Source organism: Camelus dromedarius, chromosome 24, assembly GCF_036321535.1.
Source record: "Camelus dromedarius isolate mCamDro1 chromosome 24, mCamDro1.pat, whole genome shotgun sequence".
In the NCBI taxonomy this organism is placed as follows: Eukaryota; Metazoa; Chordata; class Mammalia; order Artiodactyla; family Camelidae; genus Camelus; species Camelus dromedarius.
Window position 1 is genome coordinate 14,689,664 of NC_087459.1, and position 21,307 is coordinate 14,710,970.

General features: G+C 41.3%; 1 long non-coding RNA gene across 1 annotated transcript in view; it reads right to left on the reverse strand.

Moving 5' to 3' along the window:
• LOC116147210 (uncharacterized) overlaps positions 1-21,307 on the reverse strand; it is a 108,950-nt gene that overhangs the window by 81,447 nt on the left and 6,196 nt on the right. Inside the window, exon 2 of the long non-coding RNA XR_010377667.1 lies at positions 161-361. This is a non-coding gene — a long non-coding RNA (uncharacterized LOC116147210). The remainder of the gene's footprint in view (positions 1-160; positions 362-21,307) is intronic.

The window sequence follows — 21,307 nt, forward strand, 5'->3', positions numbered from 1 at the left end:
GGTTTGCTCTGGATGGTGCATCTTAGCCATTTTTATCTAGGAAGCAGGAGGAACAGAGTGGGGCTAAAGATGTAGTTGGAAAGAAGCAGCACCCATTTATGTTAGCAGGAAAGATAAAACATTTGGTCATCTGTGTGGTTTGCACGGTATTCTTACTTACGCACTCAGACGTGATCACAGAATGCTCTTATTTCTGTCTCGTTTCATCACAGTCAGCGTGAAGTCTTCCCATATACAGCTGTCCAGTGAAGTCGCTCTGGGTGGGGGTACCATGGCCAAGCTGCTAGCACCAGGCCAGCTACAGCTGATGCGGTCAGCACTGCATTCTCCCTTTCTCGTCCCCATTTTACAGATGGAAAATCTGAGGCCAAAGTAAACAAAAGAGTTACAGTGTCATGGTTGTAAGGGGCTTTTTAGAGCAGAGCTTCTCAAACTCTCTGTGGTTTCGGACCAGTTTTGGCCTTTCTCTTTTGTTTTCCAATGCATTGTGTGTCACTACTTTTATATCACACAATATAAATAAATTACTAGAATAATGATCATGCACTTAGATGTTGCACCCATGTCAAACTGCTAGAAAAGTTTCTGAACATTTATTCTCAGTGTCTGTATTAGCTAGTCACTGACAGGTAGCAAACTGTTCTCAGGCCAATACTGTCTGAGCACAAATGAACTTATTTAGGAAACAGAAACAGACTCACAGACATAGAAAACAAATTTATGGTTACTGGGGGGCAAGGGGTAGGGAGGGATAAATTAGGAGTTTGGGATTGGCAGATACAAACTATTACATATAAAATGGATACACAACAAGGACTTATTGAATAGCACAGGGGATTATGTTTCAACATCTTTTAATAAACCATAATGGAAAAGAATATGAAAAAGAATATATATATATGTATAACTGAATCACTTTGCTGTACATCAGAAATTAACATAACATTGTAAATCAACTATACTTCAATTTAAAAACATATATATATATGTTTTTTATATATATAGTCTGCAGCCTACACTTTGAACAGCTTTACAAGTTGTCTGATTGAGCATGTCCCAAACTTTATGCATTGGTTCATTGTTGCCATATCTGTGTAGTACCTCTCCTATAGGTTACTTAATGTTAGCTTTAAACATCCTTGTCCTCTATCACCTCACAGCCATTAGGATGGCCACCATCAAGAAAAAGAGAATAACGTGTCAGCAAGGATGCAGAAAAAAAATGGTAATATTGTGCACTGTTGGTAGGAGTGTAAAACAGTGCAGGCATTATGGAACACAGCATGAAAATTCCTCAAAAAGCTAAAAATAGAATTATCATGTGATCCAGCAATCCCACTTCTAGGTATATACTCAAAAGAATGCAAAGCAGGTTCTCAGAGAGCTATCTGCTCACCCATGTTCATTGCAGCAATAACTAAGAGGTGGAAGCAACTTAAATGTCCATCAACAGATGAAGGGATAAACAGAATGTAGTGTATACACACACACACACACACACACACACACACACACACACACACACACACACACACAGAGGAATATTATGCAGCCCTAAAAAAGAAATCAGTCTTGTCACATGCTATGATACAGATGAACCTCAAGAACTTTATGTAAAATGAAATAAGCTAGTCACAGAAGGACAAACACTGTTGTGAGGATTAAATGAGAAGATATAAATAAAATATTTAATCCAGTGCCTGGCATGGAGCAAGCACTTTCTAGATTTCATCTATTACTGCAACTGCTACAGCTGCCACTGCCTTCTGACCTTGGGAAAGCCACTTAATTCCCCCAGCCCATAGCATCCCCTTTCCTAAGAAGGAATAACTATAGTCTATGTCCACAGAAAGTTTGATGCCTCCCACCCTTATTTCCTTCAGTTTCCTTCTCAAATATCCCCTTTTCAAGGAAACCTTCCCTGACTAGCCCTTTCATATATAAAATGCACACTCTCTTTCCATCCTGTTAGTCAACTTTATTTTTCACCTTAGTACCTATCCACTCAATTTATATTTACTTGTTTAATGTCTGTCTTCCTGATCAGAAGATTAAGTCCAGGGGAATTGGGGGCTTTGTCTGTGGTGTTCACTGCCTATCCCCAAGAGCCAGATCACATAAAAAGCCCTCAGTGAATATTTCTTGAAAAATGAATGAATTACTGAAATTCAGTAGCTCCTGACCATAGCTGGCCAGCCCTGAGTTGCTGCTCAGTAGCTTTTGGTTTCCTTCCTTCCTTCCAAGGCCAGAAAAATGAATGGCTCTAGATACTCTTTCACAGGAAGGGGAGGGAGTGAGAGAGGAATGCCCACAGATTGGCTTCCCTCCCTCTTCTCCTCCAAATATCATTCAAAAAATCAAAACAAGAACGGGCTGCAGGTGCCAAGAAGTTTGGTATATCTCTCATCCCCAGTAAAGCCTCCCTGGTTGCAAAATATTCGCAGAAGCAAGAAGTTCCTTGGAGCTCACTGCTTGTAGAAAAGAATCTGGGCAGAATTTAGACAGCTACTCCATCGCCCGTAACCCCAGTAAACGATGTCTGGTCAACCTAATGTGGGGCCTCTGAGGGTTAGGTTGTGCTGCTCTTGGGGGTCCCAGAAGCAGAAAGTCAATGTGTTTGATCTCTGGCCCCATTTATGGCACCCAAAACGGAACATCTGTTACCAGGTTGGCTGCTGTCAAATCCACCTTCAAATGACAGTGCAAGCCATCACTGCGTCTTGAAGATCGCTTTACACAACCAGTGGTCAGCTAGCAGAATTGTCTTTTCCGATAGCAACCAGCTGAGATGATCGCATCATTCTGCTGAAAACCCTCCACTGGCTTCCCATCACACCAGGAATAAAGTCCCCACTACCCCCCAGGACCGCACCAGGTCCAGCTCAGTCTGGCTGCAGTTGTCTCTCCAACATCATCTCGGGCCATCCTCGTCCTCACTCAACTCCACTCCAGCCATGCTCACCATCTCTATGTTCCGACAAGAACAAACATGTTGTCCCACAGGGTCTTGGCACTTTTCACCTCTTTTACCTGCACTGGCTCCGTCTCCTCATTCAGATCTTAGCCCCTGATGTGCCCTTCTAAAGTAGCCCCACCACACAGCCACCCTCCATCACATCAGCCCTTTTTCAGGGCATCGTAGCACTTGGGCGCCTGGGCAATCTGCTGTCATCGTGTTGGCTTATTTATGTGCTGACTTCCTCCCCTCCCCACCTTCCACTTCACCATAAGGTCCCTGCATGAAACAACTTTTCCTGTCTGTCTCACAGCTGTGCATCCCAAGAAGAGTCCCTGGCACATAGTAGGTGCTCAGTAAATATTTGTTAAAGGAATAGACGTGTTAGGAGTGTCATTGAAGCCAGGAGCCGGCAGACTTTTTCTGTAAAGATCCAGATGGTGAATATTTGAGGCTTTACATGCCATATGGTCTCGGTCACAGCCATTCAATTCTGCCCTTGCAGCACAAAAGAGCCAGTGACAATATGTAAATAAATGGGCGTGGCGTTATTCCAACAAAACGTCATTTAAAAAATCAGGCAGTGGGGGAGATTTGGCCTGTGGGCCATAGTTTGCAAACTTCTCTCCTAGATCAAGACTCTGAATTCAAGTAGACTATCCACACAGTTACTTGGCACGGTTCCTTACCCATATGCTACCACATCCACTGTGTGTTGTATAAACACTGAATAAACCACTCTGCATTGTGTTCAATCCTCTATCTATAAATAGGCTTCACTCAAGTAAACAAATCTTAAGTGCCTACAGTGTGTGAGACTTCCTGACTTCGTCAGGACTTCCTCAGGACTTCCTGAGATATAGCACTGCAAAAGACAGACCCAGGTCTTATAGTGTGTGGTCAAGGGGCCACACATGTGAAACGATGACAGGAGAACATGATGAGGGCACAAAGTTCATCAAGAAGGGGTTATTTGGCCAATTAAAAACGGACAGAGAACCTAAATAAATATTTTTCCAAAGAAGATACAGATGACCAGCAGATACACGAAAAGATGTGCAACATCACTAAACATCAGGGAAATGCTAATCAAAACCACAATGAGATATCACCTCACACCTGTCAGAATGGTAAGACTGTCCATCATCAAAATGACCACAAATAACAAAAGTTGGTTAGGATGTGGAGAAAAGGGGACCCTCATGCTGTGCTGGTGGGAATGTAACCTGGTGCAACCACTGTGGAAAACAGTATGGAGACTCCTCAGAAAAACTAAAAATAGAGCTATCATATGAACCAGCAATTCCACTCGTGGGTATTTATCTGAAGAAAACAAAAACACTGATTCAACAAGATGTATGCATCCCAATGGTCATTGCAGCAATGTTCACAATAGCCAGGATATGGAAGCCACTTTAGAGCCCATCAATAGATGAATGGATAAAGAAGATGTGATATATGAATACACATGGAATATTACTTAGCCATAAAAAAAGAATGAAATCTTGCCGTTTGTGGCTACATGAATAGACCTGGAGGATATCATTCTAAGTGAAATAAGTCAGACAGAGAAAGACAAATACTGTACAATTTCACTCACATGTGGACTCTGAATAACAAAACAGACAAACAAACAAAACAGAAACAGACTCATAGATACAGAGAACAAACTGTGGCTGCCAGAGGGAAGAGGCTGGGGGACAGGTGAAAAAGGCGAAGGGGATTAAGAGGTACAAACCAGTATGCATAAAATAAGTGACAAGGATGTTTTGTACAACACAGGGACTATCAAAATGTCTCCCCAGATTTGGGAAGTTCTCAGGCATTGTTTTTTAAATAAACTTTCTGCCACCTTCTCCCTCCCTTCTCCTTCTGGGACTCCAATAATTCACAGATTGCTTCTTTTGAGGGGATCCATAGATCAGTAGGCTTTCTTCACTACTTTTCATTCTTTTTTTTTTCCCCCAAAGTTCCTATCTTCTAATTCACAGATGCTTTCTTCTGCTTCATTTATTACGCAGCTGATGCTCTGTGTTGTATTTTTCATTTCATTTATTGTCCTCTTCAGCTCCCGAGTTTCTGTTTGGTTCCTTTTTACAATTTCTACCTCTTTGTTGAACTTCTCGTTTTGTTTGTGTATTGTTTCCCTGATTTTGTTAAATTGTCTTCCTGTGTTTTCTTGAAGCTCATTGGATTTCTTTCAAAGAGTTATTTTGAGTTATTTACTGGGTAAATCACAGATCTCCATGTCTTTGTGGACAGTTACTGGAAGGTTATTGTGATCCTTCAATGTTGTCATGCTTCCCGTGATTTTTCACATTCCTTGAAGTCCTACATTGCTGTCTCCATGTTTGCAGTAGCCGTCACCTCCGCCAGTCTTTACTAACTGGTGCAGCCACCATGAAACACCTCCCATCCGCCCTGCTGGGGATTCTGAGGCTCTCCCAGATTGTCTTCGGATACACCTGCTCCATGCTTGTTGCTCCCTCTTATGGCCAAAATCTTAAGCTTGAATGCCTTCTCTGAATCCTACAAAGCACCAGGCTGGGTGCTGACAGCCTCCCTTTTGCTTTCCCAAAGCCAAAGCAAAAGCTCAGGTTTTAGATCTCCCTGGCCTACAGATTCTGGCTGGTTTTCTGTGCGCGTTCACTAGCCACCTGCCAAAGCTTTTTCTCCCGTTCTCATCAGGAGCACGCACAGAGAGCCTGCTGCAAGGTGTCAGGGCTGTGGGGGTGAGGCATGCAGAGCCCTGGGAGGTACCCACATAGCAGTTGCAGGGATCCATGGGCAAGGAATTTCCAGCAGCTCATGGGTGGGCTTCTTGCTGGAGTCCAGAACACAGAATCTGCATCCTTTTAATGCCTTCCAAGAGTCCTCTCTGCTGCTGTCCCAGCCTCTCCCCACCCAAGTCCTGCAGCTCACAACTCAGTACTTTGGATGAGGTGAGAGAGAAATGGGCCTCTTTGACAATGTCCTGCACAGCTGGATGCTGCCTCACACACCCTCACTTTACCCCACAGGAGAAGTCACAGGCTGAGAAGATCTCGCTTGACACTGGGGGGCGCTGCCTGGGCAAAGGAGTGAAGCAGCTTAAGTCAGGTTCTTCCTCTCACCCTCTCCAGGGTGTCTAAACTTGTATTTTTTTGCTCCACTAGGGTGCCGGAACTTCTTCACTGGAAACCTGGACTTCCAAAAGGCTCCCTGATCCATGAGTGATTGTCCGTGTCATTGTTCTGCAGGAGCTCCTGGTCCACGGCCAAGGGAGGCTGGAGCCAGTTCACGGGCCACTTCGGGGTCCACAGTCAACTGAGGTCTGTGTGCCTGTTACCCGACACACACTCCTCCCGGTTCCCTGGCATATGGTGCTGGGTCCCTCGGCTCCCACAAAAGGACTTTTGTCCAAGGATGGATGCCAAATGGTTGTTATTGAGGGAAATACAATGAGAGACAGCTTATTCAGCCATGTTGCTGACATCACTCCTGTTACCCAATTTTCTGGACCACTTTTTATACACGACCTTGTATTTCATACACCCTTTGCTAAGGAGGAAAGGGTACCCCTGTGCTCACAGTACATGGTAAGGCCAGAGGTGAGATGGCTTAGTTTCTCTGCAAAACCAAAAGACATCTAACATTGGGCTAAAGAGGGGGGTGGAATGAGGGGGGAGAAGGCTGAGCAGGAACATAAGAGTCACAACATGAGGTCATGTTAAGATATTTGGATTTTATCCTGAGGGCACTGGGAATCCTGTCTAGGTTCTTCACCAAAGGAGGTGGAAAACCAGATTTGCTTTTTTTGGAAGCATGGCTCTCAGCGTGTACACATGACAGATTAGGAGGGAAAGATACTAGAAACCAGGAGAGGTTTTGAAAGAGAAAATAAAAATTTTTTTGGAATGACTTACAGCACCCACATAGAGCTTCCAGGCAATTTCTCATGGAAAAGAAAAGGTGGCCTGTTGGAGGTTTTCCACATCAGACAGACTGCTCTTTCAAATAGGAACAAGGGTTTTGTTTGTTTGTTTTTCCAAAAAGTTCAAGAAAGACCATCATTAAGGTTCTAGCGGCCAGGCCTAGAATGAGCTGAGCAAAGCAAAAATGATAGGGAAAAAAAAACATAAAATGAGAATCTATTTTCCACTATTAACTGAGGCCAATATGGCTGGAAAGGAGCTTGCTGTTTTCCATGAATAACAACAGGAAACAATGCTAATTATTATTATTATTAGCATTATTATTTATGTTAATAACAACATTCAATGGGACTATTTAAACAGAGGGTGCCTTGGGAGGCAGACAGTCCAAGGAATTTCATTATCAAAATTTCATTTGCAGCTCATAGTCTCCTTAGCATCACTAATTAATATTCTTTCCCTAAACGAGTAAGGATCGAGGAGGTTGGTGAACTACCGAAATAGCGCTTATCACAGGAGGAAACGATGGAGAATAAACAGAATGAAAGGACTGGGGGTCACACTTGTGATTATTATCATAACAAAATGCTTCTGAGGAACAGCTTGGCAAAATGCACCTGCATCATAATGCCTGGCAGATTAACGGCTTCAAAACAATTGAAAATGAAAGCAAATCTCAGGTTCAGTCACTGAATTTAAACATTGGGAAAATGCACATTTTTGCTCCAGCCATCAATCTATGAGAGGTTTTTGGTTTTGGTTTTGCTTTGCTTTGTTTTTGTTTTTCATGCCAGCATTGGATTCTCTAACGGGTTTCCTTGCGATCTATTTCAGTACACACCTATGGGCACTGGATTCCTGGCGCTGTCAAGGCGGTGGTTCATAGGAACATGGGTTTTGGAGTCTGAGAGATGTGGGTTCAAATTCTCATTTTGCCATTAACTACATGTGATTAACAGCCATTAATCGCTCTGTGTCTCAGTTTCCATATCTGTAAAATGGGGATAAAAACACTATCTAAAAAAATACTATCTAGACTTCCAGAACTTTAAAGGGTGATGGTTCTAAGGCAATGCGCAGCACCTGACATACATTTCAACAAGTGGCGGTTGTTGTGGAACGATTATTATACGGTATCCCTTCCCCTGATCGTGGGAGATCAAGGAAACAACCCACTCCGGGTCAGATCCTGCATTGAGCCCACTGGCTTTCAATAAACATGTGTTGTTTGAATGTGAATGAATATGTGATCCTGGCAACTGATCACTCCGAATTCCCATTCAGTTTCTTGAACCCTCTTACTTTCACTTAAAAGGCCAGTAGATCTTCTGATGTGTCAGTTACGACAAGCCCTGACTGACAGAGAGAGATGAAGTCCTTGAAAGGGAATAGAGATGTCACAGATCCCCAGACCATTAGCCTTGAGAGCAGCAGTCAGAGACAGTGGAAGTTCCAACTACATGTGGTCCACAGAGCAATTTTTAAATCTTGGGTAGCAGAGGTCTCTTCTGGACTCAGTAAATACTGCCAGTTATTACTAATGATAACTACCACTCATCAAGTGATTACTATGTGCCAGATAATTGGCGTAGCGCTTTTTTTTTATTTTTAATTTTTATTAGGTAGAGTCATTACAATTCGACTGCACATATACGACTTAGCGCTTTAAATACATTATTAACTCATTTAATCCTCGTGACAGTACTATGAGGTCTAAGTCTCTATAATTCCCCATTTTATTCTGAGGAAACTGGAAACCTAGAGATAATAAGTAATTTTCCCAGATTACCCAGCTGGAATTCAGACTCAAGATATCTGGTTCTGAAAATCCAAGTACTCAACACCATACTACATCACCTCCCAAGCAAACACAAACCCTTAGACAAATATCATAAACATATCACTTGCTTTAGTTGCCTGTGGCTGCTGTAACAAAAGACCAAACAAATCGGGTGGCTTAAACAACCGAAACTGATGGTCTCACAGTTCTGGAGGTACTGGCAGGGTTGATTCCTCTGGAGGGCTGTAAGGAAGATCTGTTCTGTGCCTCTCTCTCAGCTTCTGATGGTTTGCTGGCAATCTTCAGCATTCCTTGACTTCTGTCTCCACCTTTGTCTTCATGTGCTGTTCACCCCGTGTGCATGTTTATTTCCAAATTTCCCCTTTTTATAGGGACACCAGTTATACTGGATTAGGAGTCCACCCTACTCCAATATGGCCTCAACTTAACTAATTACACCTGCAACAGCCCCAGCTCCAAATAAAACCACATTCTGAAGTCCTGGAGGTTAGGGCTTCAACATATGAATGGTGGGGGCCGGGGTAGGAGGGCACAACTCAACCCATGACACCACTCAAACCCATTTGTCTTAACTGGTTATCCTTTCATCTTCTGACCTAGGAGTTTGGGGGAGGGGAGCAGGATTTCCTCGCACTCACAAACATCCTGCAAGATGTAACTCTTGCTCCAAACCCCACAGAGCTATTTATCCTGTGTTAGAAAGGAGGGCTGAAAAGGGGTACAGTGCAAAAGATGTCAAACCAAAAATAAATGTTTCCTCGGGGGCAACGACTTTCAGAGATGTGAGTAGTAAGTTTTTGAAAAATGGACACATGAGAAACAAAGGTTGAGTTTTTGTAAAATCATTGCTAACCCCCAAGACAACACCCAGCTTTCCCCCACAATTATAAATGGGGAGGTTTGAAGTGGAACTTCTATTGTGTGGCTTTCAAAGTCCTCGGTGGCCCGGGAGTAGTGAATCATTTCTAAAGTAAAGCGCTTCCTTCCAACCCAGGGGAAACGGAAGTAGGCAGATAAAAAATGATAACGTAGGAAGCAGATTTATGAGCAACCTGAAATCTGAACATGGCTTTTTTATATTCCATAAGAGGGAGCTGTCCTGTGGCCCAGGTGGGAATAAGAACCTAAAATTGAACACCAAAAATAAAATCTCTCAGCATTTTCCAGACTCATATAGGATGTCTTACACAGGCCCCTCCCCAACAAATAATGAATATAATGTAAAATGCAGATTCCTTTGTCTAAGGATGGACATAGGAGGATGAACATTTGTTCATTCTTTCAGCAGTTACTTCCTAATTGCCACATGCTGAGCACTGTCCCAGGTTCTGAAAATAAATACAGCAAGGGAGTTTACAGGTTAGGTGGGTCCCAAACCCTGAGTAATTAAAGCATAGATCTACAAGGGATTTCAGGAGTCACTTATGCAGACAGAAGGGAGGTAGGAGAGAGAGGAAGGTGTGTGTCTTGTATTTCTGTTGTGTGTCAGCTACCTCATCACAGCAGCCTTTCAAGATGGTGTCTTCCCTGTGAGCCAGTATTACCAGTCTCATTCCTACCATTTTGTAGGAACCCACAGTGACTCAATTCCTCTCCTTTTGGTCCAGTATAATTTATAGATACACCACTAGGAACCATCATTTTGCTTTTGAGCTAGCAGAAAATGTAAGAGTCAGTTTTGTTCACAATGTGTCCAAGGGTATAGAAGAACATTTGAAATGGGAATGGAAAATGGTGTGGCCCTGGGGAAAGCACTTTGGCATTTTCTCAAAGAGCTAAACATAGAATTACTCTATGACCCAACAATTCCACTCCCCAAAGAATCAAAAACAGATATTCAAATAAGTGGTATATAAATATACAGCATCCCTTTCACAATATCCCAGACAAGGAAACAATTCAAATGTTCAGCAGTGGATGAGTGCATAAACAAATTGTGGTACATCCATTAAATGGAATATTATTCAGTCATAAAAAAGAATGACATATTGATACACATTACAGTGTGGATGAACTTCAGAAACATGATCCTCAGTGAAAAAGCCAGAAGCAAAAGGTCTCATATTACATGATTTCACTTATATAAAATATCTGGAATAGGTATATCGATAGAGATAGGAAGCATATTGGTAAACACCAGAGGCTGGGGGAAGTAACCGTTTAATGGGTTTTTATTTGTGGGTGACAAAATGTCTTGGAAATAGAGGGAGGTGGAGGTTGTGCAACATTGTGAAGGTACTAAATGCCACTGATCTGTTCACCTTAAATTGATTCATTTTGTGTTAAATTCATTCAATTTAATCTCAATAAAAAAAGAGCATCTCAAAAAAATGTCTTCAACAAATATTTGTTGAATGCATGAATGAATGAATAACAAATAAATGAATACATATGGTCCTGAAAACAGCTCATACAAAAAAAGCATTTCAGGAAATTCTGTGGTCCTTTACCAACCACATATAAATTACCTTGTTTGGAGGAAACATAAGCATTGGAGCAGATGTTGGCCTGGGAGTCTGTGACCATTCTTGGTGGCCTCAGATGAGTTTTATTACTCTGCTCATGGAAAACAGGAGAAAAGCCTGGGGTCCTATCAGAGAAAAAAATCTTCCTGTTTCAGAATTTTTAGAACTTACTGTCCTTCTGCATAAAGACACATCTCTGACTGCCAAGAGGGAATAAAGCCAGTGGGAGTTTGTCCCATCTGCCTGCAGAGAAGCAGGAACATTATCTGTCTAATACTTCTTCATCAGAAAGTCTTACGGCTGGGGGCCTTTCCTGGCTCTCACTGTGACCTCAACCTTAGGACCACATTAAAGAGCATTACCATGCTGTGGAGAGGGGGTGGGAGGGAGGATATAGGCTGCCAGACTGGAACTAAATTAAAAATAAAGCTCCCCTTATTAAATTCATAATTATTGTGAAGCTGTGAAATCTTATTTTAAACCTCCAGCTCCTTTCTTTTGTCCATGGTACAGGCTGCCTGCTTCCGAATCCCTATTCTGCTTTATGGACAATTTCTTTTTAGCATTCCGAGCATTTAACCTTGAAAAATAGTGTTGTTTTGCTGCTATATTTTCTGATTGTTAGTCTCCAGGCATCTCCATGGCATCTTTATAAATCTGCAGGAGCTGGTAAATATTTCTTGCCGACCAGCAGCTGAAATCTGAAAATACCAGCTCACTTTTTAGCTGTCAGGCAATTAATGTAATTCAAAGGAAATGAAAGGTATGGGCAACTGGGACTGCTTTTAATAACAGGAGGGTTCCTGGCTCAGGCTTAGAAAGACAGGAGAGAAGAATCAATAAAAGGCAAACAGAAAATGTAGAGGGGGCATGGAGTTCTCCAGAAACATTTTGTCAGCATCCTGGCAACACCACATCTGTGCCAAGAGAAGCTGATAAATGCAAACATTGATGGTCAACTTAGAGCTGGGTCAACCTTCAAGGGTAATTCTATCAATGTCTGATAGATATATATATCAGACAAGGTGGTTAAGGTTGCACAATGCATAGGGAGCCAATCACATGCTACTCTATGTAAATGTTGCCTTCCTTGACTACATCTTGAATACGGCCCCTGGTGGTATAATATGGAAACCCTGAGTCCCAGGTGCAGTGCATCTGGGAGGCTCAGAGAGATACATACTTCAACCTTCCTCCCAAGAGAAAACAACGTGTTCAAAACCCAGTCCGTCCAGATAAATACAAAATCATCAAATGTATTTTTATATACCAGCAAACATTTCAATAACAAAAATGTCTGCTTATAATAATATTTTAAAATATCAAATACCTAGGTATAAATCTAGCAAAAGATGTATAAAACTGGTACATAGGAAACTCTAAAATATCACTGATAAAAAATTTTAAACACTTCAATAAATGCATACAAATCATCGCCATGGATAGGAAGCTCTATACTGTAACAATGTCAATTCTCTGTAAGTTTATCTATAAATTTAGCATAATTCCAGTTGAATTCCTAGTTGGTGTTTTTATGGAAATTGAGAAGCTAATTCTAAAATTTATATGTAAATACAAAGGGTCAAGACTAGCCAGACAATCTTAAAGAGGATAAACAAAATAAAAAGGCCTGTTCTCCCAGGTATTAAGACTTACTGTAAGAATAAAAATTAAGACAGTAGTGTTGGCACAAAATAAATAAATGAATGGAAGAGAACTGAATTCAGAAACAGATCCATGCAGCTAAAAACACTTGATTTATGATAAAATGGCAGGACAATGAGGAAATAAGTCTTTTCAATAAGTGGTGCTGGGTCAATTGGATATCTACATGGGAAAAAAAAATAAAACTTGACCCCTGCCTCACACCATACATAAAAATAAATCCCAAACGGTTTGTAGATATAAATGTTAAAAGTAAAATAATAAGATTCTAGAAGATAACATAGAAAGGTATCTTCATTACTTTCAGGTAAGAAAAGATGTCTTGGACAGGTCACAGAAACCACTAACCATAAAGGGAAAGACTGATAAGTTGCATTTTGTTAAAATTAGGAGCATCTGTGCATAAAAAGATACCATTAAGAGAGTGAAAAGGCAAGCCTCACAGTGGGAGAAGATAGTCACAACACATATAACTTGAAAGGGATTCATATCCAGAGTTTAAAAGAATTTCTAATAATCAGCATGAAAAATAATAATAACACTATAGAAAATGGGCAAAAGACTGAGTCTTTTACCCCAAAAAAATCTTTTTAAAGATATCTAAATAGTCAATAGCAGATGAAAAGATGCATTTAGCTAATAACTAACATCATTAGTCATTAGGTAAATGCAAATTTAAATCATTATGAGACACCGCTACATACCCACTAGAATGGCTAAAATTAAAAAGACTGACAATATCAAGTGGTGTTGACAATGTAGAGCAACTGGAATTCCTACACACTGCAAATGGAAATTTAAATTCATACAAGCACTTTAGAACACTATGTAGCAGAATCTAGTAAACTTGAATGTATGCTTATTCTATGATCCAGCAAGTTTACTCCTAGATTATATACCCAACAGAACTATGAACCAAAAGATCATGTACAAAAATGTTCTAGCAACACTGTTGCTAGAACAGGAAATAATCACAAAGGTCCAACAACAATAAGGTGAATAAGTAAATGGTGGTATATTTATTTGATGGAATACTATACAGCAATGAAAATTAACTAACTGTAACTACATGGATGAATCTCACATTGATTTATTGCATGGATATTGTTTTTAAAATGGCAAAAACTGATTTATGGTTTAGAACTCAGCATAAAAATTACTTTTTAAAATTTTTTTGGTTTTTTTGGGGGGAGGGGGTAATTAGGTTTATTTATTTATTTTTAATGGAGTTACTAGTGATTGGACCCAGGACCTCATGCATGTTAGGTGTGCAGTCCACCACTGAGCTATACCCTCCACACCAAATGAGGTCTTCTAGAAGAAAACATAGAAGGCAATTTTTTTTCCTGCACATGTTAAGCAAAGATTTCTTAGATATGACACCAAAGGCATAATCCATAGAAGAAACAGCTGATAAATTCGACCTCATTAACTTTTTAAAACTTAACTCTGTTAAGATAATGAAAATCCAAGCCCCAGACTGGGATAAAGTATTTGCAAAACACATTTCTGGTAAAGGGTTTGTATCTAGAATATATAAAGAACACTGAAAACTCAATAATAATAAAACAACAACAATATAATTTTATATAATATTATGTCATTTTATTGCCTCTGGAGTTCTATGTTGTTTTGCATACTTTAGATTTTTTACAATTAGGGTCCCATTATGTTGTTATTATAGTTGTTTCTATTCACTCAAACTTGACCTATGAGAATTTTAGCCAAGCATTGTGTTTATCCTCAAAATAGAAAAGAATACAGTTTTTTTAATGGGCAGAAGACATGCACAGTTTACCAAAGAGGTTATATAGATGTCAAATTAACACATAAAAAGATAACCAGCATCATTAGTTATTAGGAAAATGCAAATTAAAACCACCTAGAGCTACCACTGCACACCCATTAGAAGGGCTAAAGTTGATGATACCAAGAATTGGTGCGTATAGGGAGCCATTGGGACCCTCATGCATTGCTGACAAGAATGCAAAATGGTACAGCTATTTTGGAACAATAACTTGCCAGCTTCTTATAAAATGAAACATAAATTTACTAAATGACCCAGCAATTCCACTACTAGGTGTGGAATTCATTTTCACCATTTTATAGTCACACACACACACAAAAAAAGCCTATGTGTGAATGTTTATGGTAGTTTTTTTCATAGTTGCAAAACATGGTAACAAGACAAATTTTCTTCAATTAGTTAATGGGTAAACAGATTTGTGCACAACCATAAAAGGAACTACTACTCAGTAATTTAAAAAAGAATGATCTACTGATACATTCAGTGACATGAGTGCATCCCAGAGGCATTATGCTGAGTGAAAGAAGCCAGGTTCAAAAGGCAATATACTGTGTAATTCCACTTAAAAGCTATTCTGAAAAGGCAAAACTGTAGGTACTAAAAAGAGATTCATAGTTGCCGGGGGCTGAGAGTGGCTGGAAAAGTTGACTAGAAAGAGACAGAAAGGGTTTTTTTTTTGGGGGGGGGGAGTTCTATATCTAAATTTTGGTGGCAGTTACATAACTGGATGTGTTTATCAAAACCCACGAATTGCACACAAAAAAGGGTGGATTTTGCCATATATACTAAGCCTAATCCAAAGAATAAAAATAATAAGCAAACAAATAAAATACATTGCTTTAAGCCTCTGAGACTTATTCTTGGGTGTTCTAGTTCCATAAGATAGTAATTCTCTCTTTTCTTAAGCCACCTGGGTTAGATTTTCTGTTGCTTGCCATTAAGAGTCCTAACCATCACATAGGCCCTGTCTTATCCAGCACACAGATTTGATGAGAATGAATGGTCTCCCTTCAGTTCAAATTTCCCCAAAAGAAAACAGGGTTTTGAGGAAGAGATGGAAAGTGTGCAATATGGGCACATAATCCCCTCTTCTACCCATGACAGTCACCAATCGTCACTCAGCCTTCAGAGAAATATGGCTTCGGAGAACTTCCCAGCACGGAAGGTCTTGTGCTCATTAAGGCTGACATCACTGCTCCTCCTTCCCTGTAGCAAGTAGACCCTGAGATGTCTCCCAAGCGTCCCCACCCCCCGGGACTCATGTCCTTGTGTAAACCTGTGTGCTTTGGCCTGGGCAAGACCTGTGACTTACTTCCAATCAGTAGAAAATGGCAAACCCAATGAGATGTCACTTTCATAATTAGGTTGCATGAGATTGGGAGTTCATTTCGCTAGGAGATTCTATTGCCTTCTTGGTTTACATGCTCTGATGAAGCAAGCTGCCATACTGGAGGTGCCCGCATGGCAAAGCACTGAGGGTGGAATCCAGCCAACAGCCAGCGAAGAACTGAAGCCCTCAGTCCAACGATCCTTGAAGAACTGAATTCTGCCAACAACCTCAGGGCCTTGGAAGTGAGTCTCTCCCCAGCTGGCACTTCAGAAGAAACCCCAGAGTGGCTGACACCTTGTTTGCAGCTTGTGAGAGACCCTGAAGCAGGGAGGGCAGCTAAGCTGTACCTGGGTCCCTAACCATGCGCTATGATACATGTGCATTGTTTTAAGCTGTTAAATTTGGGTCTAATTATCATGCAGCAAAAGATAATTAATACACCCCCTCCCCCACAAACTGTTTCAAAAGATGCAGGCGACTATGCACCTCACAGAAAGGATGTCTCCTGGCATCTTCTTAACTGCACATTTATCTGATAAAGATTAAACCTCACTCTGCTAACCTGCCTGTGGTCTCTTCTGCAGACTGATTTCTTCAGACTAAAGCAAAGCATCTCTAAACACGTTTTCTCTTCTTTCTGCTTATTTTTAAAATTGCCTAATAAAGAAGCTAATATCTGGGAGCAAGGGGAAAATTCTCATGCTATAGATTAAAATTACTTGATGGACCCTGCAGCCAGACCCCAGGGCTGGATCTGGGCCAGCAATAGCCCAGAACCTGGCTCCACCCACCAGTGATTGGGCACCAGCCCTGGGAGCTCTTGGACCCCAATTCCATCCACCAATGAGCCAGCACTAGCCCTGGGGCTCCCTGGAGATCTCTGTGACCCAGCCTTGCCAAGCAGCAGCCAGTAGCCCCTGCACAAGGCAGAGCCTGGCAACCAGCTGGACTGGGTGCCATCCATGACTATGAGACTGCCCAGAGTAGCCAGCCAACCACAACAGAAGGCCCCCACAGCCTTGATAGGGGACATCCCTAGAGCATATAGCTCTGGTGACCAGAGGGAAGGACACTGCTCGGATGCATAGGAGGTCTCCTACCAAAGGCCACTTCTCCAAGGCCAGGAAACATAGGCAGCAAGTGGAGATAATCAAACAACCTGATAAAGAGCTCAAGGAAATAACCGTAAAGATGGTCAAAGAACTCAGGAGATGAATGGACAAACCAAGCAAGGGGTTAGAAGTTTTAAACAAAGAGTTAGAAAATATAAAGAATAACCAAACAGAGATGAGAAATACAATAACTGATATAAAAAAATACACTAGAAGGAATCAACAGTAGACTAAATGATACAGAAGAATGGCTCAGCAAGCTGGAAGATAGGAGTAGTGGAAATTACTGATGCTAAACAGAAAAAAAAATAGTGAAAAGAAATAAGAACAGCAGCATTTTTTATAATAGTCAAAACATGAAAGCAATCTAAGTGTCCATCAACAGATGAAAGGATAAAGATGTGATATCTATATCTATCTATCTATCTATCTATCTATCTATCTATCTACACCATACACACACACACACACACACACACACACACACACACACACACACACACAGGAATACTACTCAGTCATTAAAAAGGAATAAAGTTTTGCCATTTGCAACAACATGGATGAATCTGGAGGGTAATATGCTTAGTGAAATAAGGCAGACAGAGAAAGACAAATACTGTATGATATCACTTACATGTGGAATCCAAAAAACATAAGGAGCTAGTGAATCTAACTAAGAATAAGCAGACTCAGGTACAGAGAACAAACCAGTGGGGAGGGAAACAGTAAGATAGCAGTGAGGAAGTAAGATGTACAAACTACTATGTATAAAATAAATAAGCTACAAGGATATATTGTACAGCACAGGGAATGTAGCCAATATATTTAATAACTATAAATGGAATATAACCTTTTAAAATTGTGAATCACTATGTTGTACACCTGAAACTCACATAATGTTGTACATCAATATACCTCAGTTAAAAACTATATATAAAATAAATAAGCTACAAGGATATATTGTACAGCACAGGGATATAGCAAATATTTTGTAATAACTATAAATGGAGTGTCATCTATAAAAATTTTGAATCACTGTGTTGTATACCTGAAACTAATATAATAATGTAAATCAACTATATCTCAAAAAAAATAAAATTAAAATACTCCAAAAAAAGTACTTGAGTCACACTGACAGATAAAATTTGCCCTTTAAAATTTAGAGTTTCTGGTAAGTTGTACCAGGAATGCCATCGTAACCAACACCATTTTAGTGAATTTCTCCCTTAATTTCATTTGTTAACGTAGAAAACAATTGTCATCTCTATCTTCCCTCTTTTAAAAAAAAATTAGAAGTAAAAAGAAACAGAGGTAGGTGGGTTTACTATCAAGCTCTTTACAAAAAAATATTTGTTGACCACTGTCACAGAAGAAATCAGAGATGCTTCAAAAAATGGCTGTATTTCTACACTTGTCTGGGGGGCAGTGCAAGGAGCATGAACAGGCACCGGGACACAGGTGTTCAAGGTCCGGCTCTGTGTCTGTGGACCATGCATTAGTCAGTTCCTTTCTCTGAGCCTCAGTTTACCCATCATAATTTTAGCAAATGGACTAGATCAGGTTTTTTTCCAGTTTTGAGTAACATATCAACTCAAACAACTCTAGGCACAGCATTCATAGGATCAGCCCTCCTATTTTAACGTGAAATGTAATGATTTTGTTTTTCTTCCCTTTGTTGATTGCACTCGACAATAAACAAGTCTAAGCTCATCTTGCCTCAGAGGAGAAGAGCTAATTTCCATTTGGATAGGACTTTTTGTCATCAACTTTTCATGGGAAAGAACCAGAAGAGAGGAGGGGGGTTGTGTAGAGTAACTTTAACCATTATCACGGTTGTCATCCTCCTCCTCATCATCACATACATTGTACCTACCATGTGCCAGATAGTGTGCTACCCTAATGCTTTAATTCTTTTAAGTTCTTATAAAATCTCATGAATAGGTGTTGTTACTAACCCCAATTTACCAGTGGGGAAACTGAAGCACAGAGATGAACATCTTGCCTAAAGTCACAAAGCTGGTAAGTAGCAGAGCCAGGATGTGAACCCCGAGAAGTCTGGCTCCAGAGTCCTTACTGTTAATTTCCAAGGTATAAAAGAAAGAACGTTCCTGTTCTTAACAAAGAGGCATGAGCCAAAGCAAGAGGGAGAGAAGAGAGTCTCTACCTCCCTCCCCCCTTCCCCACGTTCAGACTAGAACAATATTCCCCGGGGCTCTGGGGCGAAGAGAGGAGGAGAAGGAGGAGGTGGGAAGTATGGCCAGACCGTAAGCAGACTCCCTAAGATTCACGTTTCCTGGTGGGGGGGTGGTCTCCCATCTGTAAGGAGCAGTTTTCGAGCATCCTGGAGTTGTGGAGATGGCCTCAGCCAAGTGACTCTACCAGCTGTTCATCCAACAATCACCCATCTGTGCTCAAAGCTTTGCTCAGTCTGACTGACATGAATGTAGGACACACTCTCTGGACCTCGAAAGGGTAAAGGTAGATGAATGAGACTCTGCACTGTATTTCTGGGGGGTTGAAAGGAAACAATTTGGGGACATGCTCTCCCAAGATGGGACTGTGGTCCTTGCATCGCAGGGACCTCAGCAAAAAATGAGAGCTGGGTTATTGACAGAGTCCTGAAGAATGTCATGAGCTGGAACCCAGAGCTGAACTACAGTGGTGGGGACTTCCATAGCAGGAATGCATTCTTACAACAAATGCTTAGTAAGCGCCAACTACGTGCCACACTCCGTGCAAAGACTGGGCACGTGGAGATGACGAAGACTCTTGTGGTTCCCCAAAGGGCAGCCTCTCTCTTACCCCTAAGACTTACGCCTGCTCCGACCACCTGGAATTCCTTCCCGGTGCTCCATCACCTGGCCAAAGCCTTCTCATAGTCATCGTGTTGACGGGCTTTGCCTCCTCCAGGGAGGCCTCCTGACCCTCACCAGACACCAATCTGCAGCACCTTGCAACCAACTATGTTCTTGGGCAACTTCTACTTCCCTTCTGGCACATGCTCTTCAGCAGTAAAATGAGAAAAATAACAGGTGCCTCTAGGGTTGTTCAGAGGATGAAATGAGGGAATTGGGTCACGTTAAGCTCAGTGCCTGGGTCTCTAATGGCTCCCATACTGTGTTGAGATCTTCCTTCTAGACCAGGAACTGTGTCTAATTCATTTCTGTACCCACAGATCCTGTCACAGGGCCTGACACGATACAAGTTTGAGGGACTTGGCAAGTAGAGAAGGAGGAATGCGATCTTTGACAAAGATTTCCCAGTTGTGGGAGAGACAGACATGCACACAAAGAACTAGAGCCCAATACACAAAAAGCTACAAAGGAAACATCAACAGAGCCCCCGGGGGATCGGAGAAGAAAGGGCCACTGATGGCTGGTGAGACTGAACACTTCACGAAGAAGGTGATAGCTGGTTAAGAGTAGGAGCTTGCAAAGCAAGCAGACAGATTAGGGCTTTCGGATGAATCCCAGACACAAGGATTAAGTTCTTACAGAGAGTGGTGGGCTGAAAAAAAAAAAAAAAGTAGAAGGGTTAGAAGTGTTGAAGGAGCGTTATGTCCTTAACATTAAAATGAGATAAAGGGACAGTGTATGGAAAAGTCTGACTATTTCACCTTCAGTAAACGACATAACCAGGCAGAGAGCAGTAAAGAGATTATCCGTGATTTTTCTATGTCTTAAATAAGCAGCAGTCTGCACCATACAACTCATTTTCCATTTGCTGCCTCAAGACTGCAGGAAAATTTTCGGATCTCCCTCCTCTGCATCCATAAGACTCTTACAAATTCGTTTTGCTTTGTTACAAATAACATGCATGCTAAGAGGCATTTTTTTTTCCCTCTGTATAAATGTACATCTATCCGAAGGGGCTTTTCTTGATTTTCTGACTTGAATTTGCTTATGTTCACCCCCTCAGGGACTCTCTTCTGCCACAGAGAGACAGAGCTGGTAAAGTCCTATTCATTTGATGTCCTTAATCACTGCTAATGTTGATTAAGTGCTTAATGTGTGCCAGGCGTGGTGATCCGTGCCTTTGAACTATTACATCATGGAAATCTCACAGCCTCCCTGTGAACATACAAGCAGCCTGGGAATGCCCATACTGTGGCTTTTATTTATCCCCAGATGACAGAGAAAGAAAGTGAGGATCAGAAATGTGAATTCCCCCGAGGCCGCCACCGCCCCCACCATCAAGCGGTAGAGCCAGGATTTGAACCCAGGGCTAGCTGACTCCGGAAATAGAGCCTTCAACCAC